We start from the raw sequence: 14,606 nt of genomic DNA, 5'->3' as shown, positions 1-14,606 counted from the left end.
AAGAATAAACTGCCTGAAGCTTCAATTTTTAGCAGGGTTATTTTTATCTAATGCTCAACCAGTAATGACTGCACCTTCAGCAACAGCAACAGAACAACAGCGCCAGCACTGCCACGCTTAGGACTTTCTTTGCCATGGATGGAGYGGGTTGGACCAGGTCCTAACCATTTTAAGGTGGCTGCTAACAGCAGGAAGAACTGTCGCCTGGTTTGAGCGCAGGACTGAAGTATCTCACACACACGGAGCTTTTCTGAAGCTATTGTTCCTGTTTTATAGTGCGAACATGTGCTGGCGTCCCATAAAACAGCAACAGCTGTCAGTCAAACAAGCATCACACTGTAAATCCGCCTGAGTGACTCTGTTTTCAAACCCAGGGTCTCCAGGCAGGTTTACGAGGTGCTGTTTGTGTGATTAACTGGTCCAGAGGACCACGGTGCAGGTGCAGCAAACGGGAGGGAGCTGTGCCGGGGAGGAGATGGGGCGCAGGTTTCCAGCCCTGCCAGAGCCATGGCACAATCTGCACCACCTCAGCTCCACCAGGMCGGGATAAGTCCCTCTCCCCAAAACTGCTCATGCACGTTGCAGAAGATATCTTTTATATACAGTGGTTTGGCAAAGGCACCGAGATTTGTCTTTCTCAACAATAAAGGGGCAGAAGGTTTTTCTTAGCTCCTGCCTGGCTGATGACTGACCAGACTCACTGCTCTGATGATATTTGGATTTTAAAGACACTTGTGAATGGGAGACGGGTGTCCTAAGCCAATACCCTGAGGCATCCAAATAAAACAGTTAAGCACGACATATTAAATGAATGGCATTTTTCCCCTCTACCTGAAGATACCTGTCATCACTTAGAGAGACAGGGCTATTCACAGGTACTGTGTAGCCCCAGACTCTGAAAGATGCATTGMATTCTGTGGTATGATTTAGACGGGTGAGAAAGGTAGAGAAAGGCACAAGAAACACCACCTACCTGTAGAATCTCCCTTAAGCACTTCAGTTCACTTAAGCATTTYATCACCCAGATATGACCATGCGAGTGCACCGACTTGGATGACCAATTACTTGGCAGCATCAGTTCAAAGCTCATTCGTCCTCCAGCTCCTCAAAGGCTCTGTGAAAAAGCAGTTCTGTTAGAGAAAACACCTTCYCCTAGTGAGAATGGGATTAATCTTCTCTATCATTGCAAACACCTTGCAGAAAGGTTTAAGTGACTAAGTATACTTTGAAAAAAATCAAACATTTTAAAATCAGTGACTCTCTTGACTAGTTTATATGAATAAAAAAAGACAAATCAAAGTTAGGCTAAAAATCATTCTGCAGTGCCTTCCCTGCTGAACAGCAATGTCTGATGTTGTTACCCTGTGAATAATAATGGTCCTGTTACCTTTCTCATTTCAAATCAACATCCTGGGTATGCTATGAATGTTTCATTTCAAAATTATTCAACATCTCAGAAATAGCTGCTAGTCCTTTGAAATGCTCTTGCCCTGGAAATCTTTGTTCTGTTTTTCATTACGTTGTTACATTTGCTATTGTTTTAAGTTGAAAGGAAGCACATTCCAGYGCTAACCGATAATACTTGCACTGGTTTTTTTTTTGTCCCTAGTGCTTCACAAACTGTATATTCAGTAGCTCAGGTGCCCCAAGAACGACACATGGATCAAAAAAAGCCCATAGGATTGTGGCTGTTGACCAGTAAGCAGCAGGGAGCTTAAATCCTATTACCAGGTTGGTTCTGGTCCTGGACATCCTTCTGTGTCACTGCAGATTGGCAGGGCCATTACTAGCTTGTGATGAACTAAATGACATAAAGCTGTACTGTCTCTCCTAGATAAATCATTCCTCAAACTTTTAGTATCTTGTACCTGGTCTTTTCCATTCACCTGGGACTCACTTCACAACGCTGCCAATGCATGTGGCTGCATGGCTTACCTTTGGATTAGCAGCAGTTTCATGATGGACTTATTGCATTTTGAAGCCATCTAACTCGAAAGCACAGCATCTGTTCTTGTCTACATCTGTTCTGTGTCCACACTAAGGGACTGACTCCCTTTATTATGCAATTAAAGACGCTGAAAACGTGCTCAAACTAAATTCCCAGCAAAAGAAACAGTTTGGCCAGAAGTAGGAAGTTTCGTAGGTTCCACTAAAAATGTCACTGGGAAGGTTCATCAAGCTGGACCCAAAATATGGTCAATGGGGCAAGGAGAAAAGGCGAGAGATCAAGCTCCAGAATAATCTCAAGGAGACATTCTTATTTTTAGATACAGGTACAAGAAGCAACTTTCAACTGCTAAGATATCGTGGAGAAAATATCAACTGCTGTAGAGATATTCCTTGAAAACAGATTTACACCAGAAATTCCATGATACTGGAAAAATCCCAGTTTTTACCATAAGYGGATTTGGTCAGATAAGAGAAGCAGAGCAGACAGGACCAAGGAAAATGCCTCATAGCATGAGRTGAGAAAATTATACATGGAGTCATAGATACCTAGACATTATTTCAGCCTTGAAACTCAAATGCCCATAACTTCATTGTCTAACAAAGACATAAACCCAGAACAAAGTCTTTTACTCAAGAAGGAAAGGAAATTCGTTAAGCCCTACTGAATAAAAACGACCAATGGCCAAATGTTATTTCAGACCCCGCTAGTGCTGAAGAGGCTCCTAGAGGCAACTCTGACTAGACTATAGAGTAGATGTCAACATTTTACCAAGCTATTATAATCAACAGTGGTCTAGCTCAATGTAAAATTGAAGTGCCACCTTGTCCACTATTTAAAATCCTTCACCCACATCTCCCAGACAAGTGCAAATATCACCCAATTTGTTGTACATTGCCTCTACTTCTGATGAACCTAGCGACAGAAATATTTCTGCTGTTCCCTCCTGCAGCTGCCCCCGAATTTGGAGTGCAATATTTCTAAAACTGTGGTAAGGATCTGCTTGTATGAGGGATGAACCTCAGCTTCTCCTCTGAGACCTGACCTCTTTCAGAGTTGGCTTGTCTCAGGGGAGATTTTTTTTTTTTTTTTTCCCCCTTTCCCTCCCCTCTCTCTTTCTTCCCATTCCCTCCTCCCACTTTGCCCAGAGTGTCTCTGAGCGCCAAATTCCCTTGAACATGCTAAAAGAAGGCTTGCTGGAGCATCTGCTCTCCATCTGTGGAGCCAGACATATCCCCAGGCAACACTATTAGCAGTGATGATCTGGAAGGGAACATTAAGCACTGAGGAAGCATCTGCTGAGAAAGAGAAACCCAGTGCATAAAACTATCCCTGATACTTGCTGAGAYTCCTTGCTTCTGCCCATTGTTCTTAGTGGACAACAACTACTTCCTCCAAAGCCCTGGTCAGAAGATGACCTACTGTTCTCAAAAGCTTTCAAGCGACTTTGTACCTCAGGTGGCCAAATGCTATTAACTGCTCAGTTGAACATGACCTATGACAATGACCTCATGCAAGTCTCTTCCTGTCCTATAGCTCCTAGTCTATTTAATTTGGGGTTACTATTTGGATGAAATTTCATAATACCAATATTATACTGTTGGGGTATGTTGGTACTATGGCAAATTACTTGTTTTCAAAACCGGTGCCAATTCTGTGCCCTCACTAAGCCATCAGAGTAGACCAGACAAAGACCCACGCTTGTCTTTTAGCCATGATTAGCCCTATCACATATTCTCACTTGGGTTACCTGATTAATTTGCTTGAGGAAGTAGGTTATGGGGGAGAAAAAAAAAGTGAGTCCMAATGGTATGAGCATTTAACTCAAAACCTTGAGATTCTAACTCAAAAAGGTTGACAGCTAGCTTAGGACTGCATCTATTGTGGTTATTCCAGTTTATTATATTTTCCTGGGATTATTATAGCCTGAGATAGAGCACCAAATATCTGCAACAACCACAAGCAATATAACCTAAGTATGAATCAGAAAGTAATTTAACCAAGTGGTGTTAACTTGTTTAATATAAGTACCACAGCATTACCATTTAACACCGCAGTTCATGCTACAATTCTAACCCAACCATCCTCCCTATAGAAAATCAGAAGATGCAACTGGCTTCTGTTGTCAAAGAGGGCAGAATCAYGTTTCTGACAGTTTTATAATAGAGTTTTGTTTGTCCATAGCAGAATATGTGACCATTAAAGCTTGATCAAAAAAGATAAAGGACTGTGTTATATTGTCTTCCTCCAACCTCTTACAATAAACAAAGTCTCTGTGCGAATCCTACTTTAAATCGTAGGAGGAGAGAATGAACTTGAGGAAGATCTCGGTAATTACTTTGGTGGATTTTCAAGGAGAACATCAATGGAAATTGGTTATTTCTTGTTTCTTTCATTCATGTTCCTTCCTAGTTAACAACTAATAAAAAGAGAAGTACGTGTGCTATTTAGTTTTGAGTGGAAAAGAATAGGGTCATTTCCCCTGCTGAAGAGCCCAGAAGTATTTAAATTAGGACATCCCCTTGGATTTGCAATTGGGGAAATTTTTGCAATAGTCTGCCTTGAGAACACAACCCAGACTCCCTTCTGATTTTTTTTTTTTTTTTTTTTTGAAGGAGCATGAGAGGAAGAGGTAGATAGTTATTAATAAAAGTCTTCTAAAACTGAAATCAAGCATTCCTGAAAAAACAGTTGATTTGAAGTTTTAAATATTTCTATTAACTTGCTTCAGATTGGTGAGGGAGAAGGATGGAAGAACTTTGTTAGAGCTTTGTGCAGGAAGACTTCATTTCTGAATTTTCTTTTTGGGACCAGACAGATCCCAACCACCAGCTCCAAACACAGTTGGATAATTCCCTATTGGACTGTTCTTTCCTGTCAGACGAGGTCTGACCCTGGCCCTCCTTAGCTTGCCGGTCCCTGGTGCCTGATGACCYGCTCGCCCTCCTAGACCTCACGGGAGGAAAGCTGGGTCTGGAGCAGAGTGCTGAACTGGACAGCTCCCTATCCCAGCTAGGGCCCAGGACGCTGGCGAAACGTCCCCGTCGCATCCCACCTCATCCCTACAAGGTCCAAAGGCATGCCGCAAACATCAGGGAGAGGAAGAGGATGCTCAGCATCAACTCTGCCTTTGATGAGCTCAGGTGCCACGTACCAACCTTTCCATATGAAAAGTGCCTCTCCAAAATTGACACACTCAGGCTGGCCATCACGTACATTGCTCTGCTCAGTGAGATCCTCCTCTCCAGACATGATCCCAAATCCTATGTGGAACAGTGCCTGAAGAACAGCTTCCAAGGTCACCACCAGGCAATCTGGAACACAAGCAGTAAGTGAAAGAAGAATTTTATTTTAAGGAAACACAACAATTTGGGAGTTGTCAGTGGGAGTGGACCAGTCAAATTGCTTTTGAACATTCAGCTATCACATTCACAAAAGGCTTTAAATATAGCTCATCTTCAGAAAAAAGTTAACATTTCAATAAAAAAATGCAAGCTTTGTTTCAAAATTTTAGATATAATCTACTTAAACTTCTTGTGATCATGGGAATGGTTCATTCTTAAAAATCGAATCTAAATATTTTGCTTATTTTCACAACACTTTCAGACATTTTCTAATTCTGTTCAACATGGTTGTTTTATAATGCTAGCTAACGGAGCCTCCAGAGATTTTGGATTAGTTTGTATCTGACTGAGAAAAACACCTAACTTTTAGCGTTATCATAATTGCTTAACTTACATGAATCCATATTTTCAGCCTGTTTCTCAGAGGTGTTATAGGTCAGCATTGAGAAGCAGGCTACCCAAGCTACTGCACTGAGATTTCAGGTTTCAAAGAATAAGAGAGTAAATGTGTATTTGCAATTTACATTCTAATATAATTAGTTATATTTAAGAGGGAGCTGTTATGTTCTTTTCTATTTCACTTATCAATATTACTGATTTATGGCTTCCATTTCACTAGTGAAATTCTTATCTATGTGGGTTTGAGTTTGGGTTTGGGTTTATTTTCATCCAAGTCTCTTCACCAATCCAGTATTTACAGAATCACAGAATCATTTAGTGAAGACGGGAAATTTTCCAAGCACTCAAGTAATATGGGACCTCAGGTTTTAGACAGAAAATGACAGGTCTTTGAAAGATGGGTGCACTTAACAGTGCAGAGACAAGCAGAGTGGGCTTTACAGTAGCTCCCTAGTACTTCTTTGCATCCTTTCTAAATTTGCCTATTTGCTGTTCACATTCCTTTGGTCACTTTTGGAAATGAGCCTTGAAGCCTATCAGTTTTTTAAAATGTACAGCATAAGTAGAGAAAAGTCTGCTTTCTGGGGTGAGGGTCCCATGTGCGTGACTTGAAGCACATCACCGACACACTGATCCACTCTCCTCTTGCTCCTTTATTTGCCAAACACTCTCTCCAGCCCACAAATGCTTTGTGATTAGGCAATACCTGTCACACTAGGACCCACCTGGAATCTCCAGCTGCACTGAAGCACTAACAACATGAAAGTCACCTCTATCTCAGCTGCAGTGGTAAAGCTCTCCAGGTGGATTGCATGATCTGCACCGCACTCCTGATGCTTTGCAGGATACAAGATGACCCGTTTGGAAACAAATAAACATTGGCTGTAGAAACCTCTTGGCCTTTTCTCCAACCCAGAAATTCTGGCAAATTACTCCTCCAAAGCAAGCTAGGTGTGTGAAGGAGTACCAGGAAAGCACACTAACAGAAAGGTCAGGCAACCTCTCAGGCTCACGAATTACTTGCCATGGATGGACATATAATCTGGAGAGTACACAAGCACCAGAAGTGAGCTAGTGACAAAAGCAGCCCYGGAACAAGGATTTTCCTCAGTGTGGGGACTCCAGCAGGGACTAGCTCTAGGTATTGAGCCAATCAATTGGCTATTGATTTCAGAGCTGAAGTCTTATTTTGAGATGGAGACTCTCATTGTCAACGCTCCATGCTGAAACAGCAATGTCAGGAAAGACAGAAAAGCTGCTGAGCTTTCTGCAACCCAGTTTTCTTGACACCACCATAGAGCTCTTAAGAGATTTGTGGCTGTCCAAGTGCAGTTGGCCTGTGGTCTGCATGCTGGTCAGCACTGAGAAACGCCCTGCTATGTAAGGTGCTCCTGACAGTACCTATCACTGCTGCTGTCAAGGAACCATTGCACAAAGCATGACTTTGAGGAACAGGCTGCTGGAATTTGATGATGACTCTAAACTCGGAAAACTGTAGCCAATAAATCCTGCCACAGGATATGCAGGGATTGGGGTTTGGGTTTGAGTCAAAACCAGAAATAAAAACGTTCCTTTCGGGAGTTAAAGCTCTAATCCTGGGCTCTTGAGCCAGTAAGCAGGAGTCAATAAATTTATTGCCACCATTAATTCTGATGAAGCTGTTTCTCCTCATGCTCACTCTGGTTTGACACCAGTATCATTCCTTTGCCTTCAGTAGAGCCACACTTCATTTACACTGGCTAGAGTGGACAGTCWGTCTCTGTCCTTCCTGAGCTATCTGGAGTCTGACAAGGTAACTGAGCTGACACACTAGCCCAAGGCATTAATTGATGTTTGGGAGATATTTTGATAAACCATTTGGAAGTAACCAACTGCTGAATTGGTGAATGCATAATGCACTAAAACCAGCTTCTGATGCATCACAGTTTCAGCCTCTCTGCTGACTCCATTCACTTGAGAGGAACAGAAGGAAGTGAAGATGGTACCAGCCCTCCCYGGCTAAAGGAAGCCAAGGCTGTGTTAGGGCTTTCCTCCTACTGAGCAGCACACAGGCAGATTCCTCTAAAGCCTTGACTCTTCAGGGATTTTTAACTTAGCCATTCCTTCACAGCCCTAAGCTCAGGTATATTTAAAGAAATATGTCTTTTTCTGAATGAATTTCCTCTCCTGAAAGGGTCTATGAGGCAGCAAGTACCATGCGGAGCATTGACCTCTGTGCTTTACATTTTCATGCCAGCTAAATCTAGAAAAATACAAACAACAACAACAGGCTCCATGTCCACCCATCTCCTTTTCTAACACTTCTGGCTCTTCCCCTGTGCTATGCTTGACAAAAGTTTCCCAGGTTTCAGGTCTCCAGTTAACGTGCTGGAGTACCAACTAAAACTGGCAATGCAACATAATTCTCTGTGAGGGAACTACTGATATTCATCTTCATTTTTTTTTCTCCCATTTATTCACCTCAACTCCGGGATCATATTTTAGCCAAGGAATAGCAGTTATAGGCTTCCCATAGCTTAAATAGATCCCATTATACACACACAGGAATGAATTGTACAGCCTGAAATATACTCTGGCATAGATGAAGATTTTAAGGAGAAGTGTTACAGGAAGCACCTCAGTCCATCCATAGACACCTAAAGGAGCACACTGACTTTCAAACAGCTCTCTTATCCTCCCTGGGATTAAATTCAGGCTCCTGTTTCCTGGTCATTTGCAGTGCAGCACAGATAAGCTCTGGCCTTTCCTTATCATCTGTGAATCACTCGAATCTCTCACTGGAAATTCGATGGCCAGATTGGTTAGGAAAGGAAACCAGGAGGTACAGAAGAACGATCCTGTCCTATTGCATCCAAGGACTAGCTCGGTGGCCCATCAACAACGCTAGAACTATTCAGTTGAAACACACTCCTTGCTTCCAGCTCACYTGGGCCCTTGCCAAGAAAAACAAGAAAGATTTGTTACACCTTCCTTCCCCCAGAATTAAACTACTGACTCTTYCTGAAACAGTATACCACATTTTTTCTTCATCAACCTGGAAACTCTGGAGCAAAAGGAGTCACACCCTTACTAGAAAGAAAGAAGTTTCTTCTTTGAAAATAAGTTGGTAGTTTCTTTAGGAGAAAAAACAAAGGTCAAGGGAGATTATTATTATTTTTACTACAGATGCACAGCACCACGTTTCAGTTTCAGGAGTCCTACTATGGCAGCATGAATGAAATGGACTCTTGCATTTCACCTAAACCAAGACTGGACAAGAAACTGGGCAAGACTGCTTTGTGCTGACAGAGCTCAGCCATGGAAGACTTCACAATTCACGTGCTGCTCAGCTTGCACTGTTCAAGACCTCAACAGCGACTGGAGGCTGAGCTGCCTTCTAGACATTGATAAGACTGCCTTGGAGGGGGACCCTGTTGGAGTCACTCCTGTGTTGCTTGTAAAGAAGCTGGACACCCTGCAAAATGCTCTTTGATTTTCTGGTGGATTGCAATGGAATTTACCAGAACAGGGACAGCAGAAGAGAACACCCTAAAAGCAAATGACACATATGCAACAGGTGATGCAAGACAACACAGACACAACACGTATGCAAGTCAAGATTTTCTTATGAAGAAAGACTATACTTAGAATGAAGAAACAGCTGAGCAACACGGTGACGTTTATCTCATTTCGGCAGCTAGGCACTGTCTCATGCAGAAGAGATACCGTGGTTTTAGCCACATGCCGTGAAATTGTCTGGAAAATATGGCCCCTACCAACAACTCATTCCTGATGGATGAGAGGAGATGGCTTTGTGTATAGTCCGGCATGCAATCCTGTTGCACTCCATGGCTGGCTTTGCAAATCTTACACCAGCAGTGCAAGGTCAGCCATGGTAGCTGGTTCCAGTTTGCATGCAGACAGCGATGTTTGAAGTCAGCACTCTGCTCAACGGCTGTCATCACGATGACAGATCACCCCAGGCTGTAGCTGTCTCCATGCATGCAACCATACACACAATACATACGCTGCTAGATTTATGAGAAGGAGGCTTGACTGCAGGGACTTGTGTTAAAACTCTGTCCAAAGCCAAGCACCATGCACTGTCTTCACACGAGTTTCCTTCTGGATGCTCAGCACTGGTTGGTCAGAAGAACACAGTTTTCCCTCTTCTAATAGGAACATTTGTTCCCTCAGGACAAGCACAGTCAGCACAGGAGCTCCCAAACAGTCTTTTGTTCATCATCACAAAGAAGGATAAAGCATCTCTGTACCTCTCATGCTAAAATCCCATAGCCCTGAGAGCACTACCACCATGGTCTGCCCTGGAACCTGCTCCCACGCATGGTGGCAGCTGGAGATGGTGCAGAATGATGCTTGGTGGCAATACCTCCATTGTGGGTCACTCTAAGATAATCTCAGCCCAGGAAGGCCAGCTGGTTAAGAGAGAAAAGCAGCCTGAAGGCCCAAGTGTAAAGAAGTTAGTCCCTTTCACCCGGGCAGCCAGGGCTGCTCTTTGCAATTCCTCTTTCCTACCTGGCACCACTGGACCTTTTCTTATCCTGACACCTGGTGTCACTCACGTGGCTGGTTCTTCATCGTGACCAGCCCATTTTCTGCACAACTTCCAGGGCCAGATGCCAAGCTCTCACTATGTTAAGCAAGCAGCACAAAGACATAGTACACAACCCTTAAAGACAGCTTGAAATATGCAAGGCAGGAACAGATTACAACAGTGCAAGGGTTTGTAATGAGTACTGTGGTGCCCTGAAAAAATTGAGGGCTCAGAAGCTACCATATAACTAACTGTAGGGGCTACCAGCACAGCCTGACATTGGGGAAAAGCCTCCGGAGCCACATCAGCTCCTTCTGTGGGAACAAAGTGCAACTGCAATCACCATGTCTAATTTTAGCTGACTCCCACCCGGACTGTTTGCTTAAGCCCAAATGTATTCGAGCAGGGAAGCACCAGAGCCAAAACCCTATCCCAGTCTCCAAGATAATCTCTTGCTAGAGGAGGGGAAGCAGGGGGTGGGGAGGGGAACCTGACCGCGTTTTGTGCAAACATCTGAAACCCGTGTATGAAAATCCAGCTGCAGGCACTGCCCTCTCGTGGTGCGCGATTAAAATCTCTCCCATGCAGGACAAGCACAGGACAACTTGTGCAAATAAGAGATCTCACCCAGGGACTCGCCACGGAGAGCACAGAAATGGCTATTAAAAAGACACAAATAGATGAATGCATGCATGGCTACCTATCTATGCATACAGCATTTTAATCTTTCCTCTGCAAATCATTTTTATGCGTTTATCCCCCTTCTGTCTGCATCCTTGTTTGTRCACCTTGTGCATAAAGAGAGCTCAAAGGTTATTCATGTCTGCAGTACTGAGTGCTCAGAAACATGACTGCGTTACGGGCAAAGCTTCCCGAGGAGCCACGAGTACCTCAGCTGGTGCACAAAGACAACAGGCAGAAGAGCACACACACTGATTGAACACCCATAGGATGCATCACATCATTGCCTGCACCCTGCTCTAGTGCTAGAGACTGCCCAAGCTTCAGCAAGATGCCTCTGTCTCTCATAACAGTCACGTGAACAGCTAAGTCATCTACTCCAAAACAATTTCAAAAAATAAYCAGGCTAAACAGAGCACAGAAAATTTTAGCCCAAGCAGTTGTTGTTAGGCCCTGATGTACGCAGATAAAGATGGAGCAAAATAATGAGGAGCTCATTCACAGGTTAGGCTTCCCAGAGCAGAGGCAAGTGCGGCGTGCACATGCCTTTCTCCTGGAAACATGGGATGGGGGAAGAGGGAACAGCAAAACTTCACACAAAGACATCAGGAATTCTCATTTATGACGACGCTCCTACAGGCCCCAGCCCAGTGGGCCCTTCCTCGTGGCAGATGTTTGCCGAGTGTCCCAGTGCCCAGCAGGTCTCCCTCTTACCTGCTGCTCCAGCAAGGGCAGAAGGGAGTTTCCCAAGCTAACGTTTGCACAGCACTCCAGAGGGCAATAAAGCTGTGTGAAACACTGCCAGGGAGCTAATCTGAACACTGGTTTTCAACCAACCTCACATTCTCCCATTGCTTAGATACCTGCATTTCAGCAGGCATTCAGGTGAACACCCCAAGGCGTTCAAAGCGGGCATCGTTCAGTGCAAACTCTTCTGCAAGCTTCTCCCTCTGCACATGCTACATCACAGCAACACGTCTGAGGGCAGCAAATACCAAGGGGCACACTCACTTCCTCCTTTCTTCCCATCCCATAATTTTCTCCTCCTGTGTAGGTACAAACCAACCAACCCAATACCCAGTTTAAGACTCCGGGTGACACAGTGACTCAAGCTTGCAATAGAAATACAACTACCACGGGGCAGACTGTCCCAGGAAGCATCACTCTTTGCATTCTGTTTGGCTGCCTAACAAGCCATTTTGCAGCAGTTCTCCATTTCAAGTGAAGACCACRTTTTGTACGAACAAAATCATGTATTTAAATGCACATGGAGCTAGGTAAATGTGTGATTAGAAAGACGGATAAACTGCTGTATTTGATCACCTTATCAATTTTCCTTTCTGTTACTGAAATACATGCTGCGCTGCCCTAAATCTGTCTTTTTCCAGGAGCTTAGTGCCGTACTGTTGATAAGCTCTAGTCATGGTTATCCAGCTCTATCCCTGCCACCATAGGCTAGGAYTTCTGCAGCCAAATGCCAGTAACTTCAGTTACTTCAGTAACTTCAGACTTCAGAATATTCTGCATTAGCAGAATCATAATCTGCTCCTAGGGCAGCTAGGACAGACAGCCCTCAAACCCCCCCAAAATCACAAAAGGTCTTCCAGTAACTTTGTTTGCTTTTTACACCTTATGGTCTTCTACTAACTCTTACATCTTCTCAGGCACTGAGCCCAGAACAGCTCTTTTGCACCCAAACTATTCTCGGTGGGGTAAAACATTGGCAAACACTGAGCAACACGAAAATAGAACAAACTGAAAGCGATGTGCAATTGGTACCTTCCTGCTGAACCAAATTAACAGTGTTAAAATCACCAGCAGGTACATAATCCTACAAACCTGGGAAATCAAATCAGCAACAGAAGCTGGCAAAGTCTTTGGACTGTTATTAGCAAAAATATATTTGAAATTGCCAACTYTAGAGGCATCTTAAATATGATAGAAGAACATGCAATTCAGCAGCAAATTGCACTCTGAAAATAATTTAATCTTGGAAAGTTTCTGAATGAACTCTGCAATAAATCTTAACCTTGGTTATTTTGCAGTTAAAAGGTGCTGCCCTTAGCTCTTGAGGGAGAGAATTCATAAAATAAAATGTTCTTTAAGGAAAAGCACAAAGTCTTCTCTTCTGAAAGCATATAACACAAATATTAAGGAGCAAGACCAAATTCTTAATCAATATTAACACTGATTTTTTTCAGAGCAATAAAAATAGCTCGTAAAATGCACTAAAAATACTTGGGGAACTTATTTTAATTGTTCCCTAACACACAGATGTAAAATAAGTACTTTTTAAACTACTCTCTCTGACTGCACAAACACATTTAAGATCCTAAATATATAATGATAGAAGTGATTTCTTTAAGCTTATTCTGATTTTTTTCTGTTGTTGTTGTTGCTATTTTTATTTTCTTTTTCATCATGATTTCTGTTACCTTGCCACTTATTGCTCAAGTTTGCAGCTGCAGGGAAGATTTTCTCCCCCCACCGGCTTTACAAGCACATCAGCTTGGATCCACAGAGGGAAGTTTCGTGCTTGTGCCTCTCTCCAGAGCCAAGCAGCAAACTGTCCAGCCTCCCYTTGATAAAAGCCGTGCCGTAGCGGATTTGAATCCCAAACTGAAAAGGAAAACAATTGAGAAAAAAAAAAAGCCCAAAACAGGCTTCATAAACTCAACCAGATGCCTTAGAAGAGCTAAGATCTTGTTCCTCTTTAATTAAAAGGTAGAGCAAATAAAAGCTGGTTTTAATTAAACACCAGGAATATAAGATGTTATCTCTCCAAACCTTTCCACTGGGGTGCATTGACTTTTGCTTGTATTTCTGAAATTCACTGCACAGCAATCCAAATACAACACAGGGAAAGAAAGAATGTAGTTTTTAAATGAAAAGTCAAAAAAAAAAAAAAAAAAAAAAAAAAGAGAGAGAAAGAAAAAAAGGCAAGACAGCAGTTCCTGAGTGGGTACAACTTGACATAGCCAATGATTTACACCCAGTTAGATTAACCCCCCCAAAAATCAGTCCTTTTGATTCAGTTCATATGCTAATGTAAACACACATACACTCACTCAAAAGCCACTTTACCCATGCTTTGGCTCTTTTGTTTTCTGTACAGCGAGGAATATATAGAATTAAACAGCCAGGTTTAGGCCATTTTTCCAAGATCTCTCTCTTTCCAGATTTTCAAACACCAGTGTTTTCTTGTCACCAGGTGTGAGCCCTTGTTCAGCTTCAGTACTGCAGCACATGCATTCAGCAAATACTAGATTCTAGAAAGAAAAAAGAAAGAAAAAAACAAAAAACAAAAGCACTTTATACAAACACRTCTGCAGTCCCAAGCAGGGTTAATTCTTGGCTTTTCCCAGCACCACAGTCTCCTCAGCAAGGGCCAAACCTGCTTGTAAACCAAGGCAGGTGTTTTTATTGCAATCACCTTCCCTTAAAAAGAAACAGGAGGCATTTAAGCATAATGAGCAAGGGCTACACTCCTGCCTTTAATCACTACCTCGCTGGTTAATGTAATCAAGAAGGTAAATAAACAAGGCTTAACTCCATTAAATTAAAAAAATATATATTCTGAAGAAAAAGTCACAAGGGATTTTTTTTTTCCTGTTGCATTGCTACAGAGCAACATTTTAATTTTGCATTGCAAATTCCTTTTAATATAAAAATATTTGTCTTGGAGAAGATTTCTATACTC

At 42.8% G+C, this 14,606-nt stretch overlaps 1 long non-coding RNA gene across 2 annotated transcripts in view; it reads right to left on the bottom strand.

The window, feature by feature from the left end:
- Positions 1-14,276, bottom strand: part of LOC112942745 — a 16,834-nt gene extending 2,558 nt beyond the window's left edge. The window contains exons 1-4 of one of the 2 annotated variants that reach the window (XR_003248437.1): positions 13,991-14,276; positions 13,342-13,525; positions 5,107-5,262; positions 974-1,114 (exon numbers count right to left, since the gene is read on the bottom strand). This is a non-coding gene — a long non-coding RNA (uncharacterized LOC112942745). The remainder of the gene's footprint in view (positions 1-973; positions 1,115-5,106; positions 5,263-13,341; positions 13,526-13,990) is intronic. The other variant, XR_003248436.1, reaches the window with a different exon arrangement.
- Between the last annotated feature and the right edge of the window lie 330 nt (positions 14,277-14,606).

This window comes from Nothoprocta perdicaria, unplaced genomic scaffold (genome assembly GCF_003342845.1).
Source record: "Nothoprocta perdicaria isolate Ctin4 unplaced genomic scaffold, notPer1 scaffold_132, whole genome shotgun sequence".
Taxonomy (NCBI): domain Eukaryota; kingdom Metazoa; phylum Chordata; class Aves; order Tinamiformes; family Tinamidae; genus Nothoprocta; species Nothoprocta perdicaria.
Note: the sequence above shows the minus strand (reverse complement) of the source record. Positions and strands in the feature narration are given on the sequence as shown.